Below are 3,279 nucleotides of genomic sequence, written 5' to 3'. Positions count from 1 at the left end.
AAGAAACTTGGCTGTGGGTCTCAATATTTATTAATCAATCAATAATTTTAGAACACCTTACTTTGGCACAAGTAAGTGAAGACAATGTACTTTACATCAGAAAAACACACATGCTGTGACCAAACAATGCCAAGAACACAAGTATCCATTAACTCCTGCTGCAGTGTTTTAATACATATTGAAGTATATTTAGTGTTTGAGGCATTGAAATAGGCAGATATCAGTGTTTTAGAGGGCGGCTCTAAAACAGGCTTCAGCTAATGGGAGGTTGTATTCTCTAACTGTTGTGAATATGGCCAAAGTATGCAAATACAAAGAAAAAACAGTCAAATCTACATCAAATTTCAATAACTAATTTTAATGGTACAGTAATAGTGCCAAATAACATAAAATGATAATTCAAATAAAATTATCGACACAATGAACTGGAGTTAAAAACTAAGACTAAATTATGTCAATCAGTGAAAGTCAAGATAGAAGCATAACCAAGTTAACAGGGCCTGGAACGCTGTTCTCCAGATAAGGGGAATAATAATTTGTTATTTCTCTCTTCATGTTCTGCATGTTTGTCTATTTATATCTTCCAGTACAACAGCTGCTTGACCTCTGATAATTTGCCAAATCATTTATTTTGCAAATCTGCTTAGGAAATCATTCCTGATAATCAACGTGAAGCTTCTCATATAAAATTCATTTCTAGCTTAATGAGCCAAAATAGATGCTGACTTTCTGTTCAAGCACAAAGTGTTTATTTATTAATATTGAAGTCATTTAGTCAAAGTCTGATCAGTGATGAAAATAAAATAAAAAGCTCAATTCTGTAATCTGTTTTTTTTTATGGATTGGTTTGAAATGAGAAAACAAGACTTGTTTCTCTCTCTGCAGCTGCCATGGTTACAGACAGCGAGGAGAATTTTTGTCTGACTGGCCAATAATCTCACAGGGACACAAAACAGAAGTTACATGAAGGCGAGAATCATTTTGGAGAAAAGGCGTCTACAGTCATGCGTCATACTGACAAGTGAATGCCATGCAGATCTGCAAAACTCAAATCAATTGGTGGTTATTTGTGACTGCTCTAAACACTTGAGGTCTGACTCAGACGCTAACAGCAAAGAATTTGCATTGCAGTGCCCCCCTATGGCGACATCATGCAGTGATGAGGAGAGAAAATGTTCTCCTGGCAATTTAGCAGATGAGACGCCTGCTTAACAAGTTCTTCTATACGGAACTTAGAACTTGAAGGCAAATCTAATTTTAAGGTTTTCTTGTTGTGATTCTGAATATTAATGAAAGTTATTAAAAAACATCAAGCTGTCTAAGGAGGTGAGTAAGTTGTTATCTTTAATTTACCCTCTCAGATTTTAAAAGGACAAACTATTTTATGTTATGAATATTTAGTGATTAGTAATGGTGAGCAGCAATATGATCACATTTGCAGCATCAGAATTAAAAATCAGTTACAGGTATGACTCATGACTGTGTGTGTGTGTGTGTGTGTGTGTGTGTGTGTGTGTGTGTGTGCGTGTGCTCCACCCACACACCACAGCACCCTGCTAGTGCCACAGTGCAGTAACCTATATCAAACAGGTTCTTTCTAATCCAACAAGGCCTCTCACCAGGCTCCCACCCAACTCACAGAGAAAAGCATCGTGACAGTCAAGGCGATGATTAGTGAAGGCGCCGTGGGGGAGGACACGCTACTGGGCTCACTGCAGGCCCATTTATGGTGGACAAGGTCCCCACATCAATGTTGTGAATAATTTCCCTGACTTATTTTCCTCTGAATATAAAATGTGGATTTGAATGCAAAAATTTTAAACTTTACAACAACCTGTAATGCTTCTGGGAAATTATGGCTCTTGCAGTTTTATTCACAATTTGTTGGAAAATAGTGATTTTCTTTAATCCGCTTGATTAAAGGAAATTTTATTTTGAGATCTTGTGAGCACATGAGGATCTTTGCAAATGTTTCAAATGAAACAAAATTACTCAAATCATAAGAATTTCATGATTATCCAGAAGCTCCTGAAAGTATTCATTTCTCTCAAACTTCTTCACATTTGATCACCTCAAATGACATAAAGTCACCCTAATTGTGACTTTATGTGAAACAACACAAAGTGCATAACTGAAATGAAAACACAGTAATAAATGGCATTCAACGTTTTTACAAATGACATTAAAATCTGAAAAGTGACACGTGTATTTGTATTGATTTATGATAGTGGAAATAGCAGTGAAACACTTTGATCAGCTGATGCCACTTTTATATGTGCTACAAAAATAAATTTGACACTGAGTTGTCAGTGTAAGTTTTTAGGTTCAGCTGACAGGAGACAAACATTTTTTTTTTTTAATTAGCTACAAAATATTATAGAAGAGGTTAGAGAGAATCAGGAAAGCATCCAAATAACCGCAAGCTGATAGAGACAGAAACACAGAAAACTTTATTTAAGGGGTATCAGATTGAAAGGGGACTGGATATGCATGTTTGCACAAAACACTTTTTATATTATTGTTTGTAAAAAAAAATCATGTGAAAACTATGTTTCCCGTTCTTGACACTCCACATCAGTGTCAAGAAGATACTGTGTTGCTTGTGTTGCTCTGTCAAATAAAATACACTAAAGTTTGTAGTAAAATGACAAGATGTGGAAACATTTATGTTACCTTTATCAAGCTGTTTACTGCTAAAATTATTTAATAATCATGGCTTTACTTTTGCAGTGAATGAAGAATTGTGCCTCAAATTCTAAGACAATCACTATGTGACAACATCACTCTGGCTAACAATGGAAAACATCTTCTGGTTGCCTGTTACTTAACCCACTACTCCTGTGTCATTGTATTCATCAAGGCTCTCTGTATCCTGCTACTTGTGGGACAATCTTCCATTTTCAGGGGATAAGTGCCCCAAAAGCATTACAATTGGGAAAGTAGTGAAGCAGTTTTGCAGGTTTTGTCTCACTAGAAATAATATTTGGAGATTCACATCTTTTCCGTTGCAGTACTAATCCTATCAAGAACATGGCAAGCTTGTATTTCAGACACAGAACAAAATGAATTTCTAAATCAGACAAAAGACATTTTTTAAGGCTGAGGTATCAAATCTATAAATGTAGAAGCACGTTTTGCCAATAGCGAAACCACATTCCTGCTGAAAAACCCAGAACTGAAACCATGAGGTCATGACCTCCACCAACACACCAGAAAACCACAAAGCTGCTGTCAGTTCACAAAAAGCTACTGTCAGTGTTTTATGTTTATTTATAAACA

Source organism: Poeciliopsis prolifica, unplaced genomic scaffold, assembly GCF_027474105.1.
Source record: "Poeciliopsis prolifica strain line A6 unplaced genomic scaffold, Auburn_PproV2 SCAFFOLD006, whole genome shotgun sequence".
Classification (NCBI taxonomy): domain Eukaryota; kingdom Metazoa; phylum Chordata; class Actinopteri; order Cyprinodontiformes; family Poeciliidae; genus Poeciliopsis; species Poeciliopsis prolifica.
The sequence above is the reverse complement of the archived record's forward strand: the minus strand, read 5'-3'. Positions refer to the sequence as shown.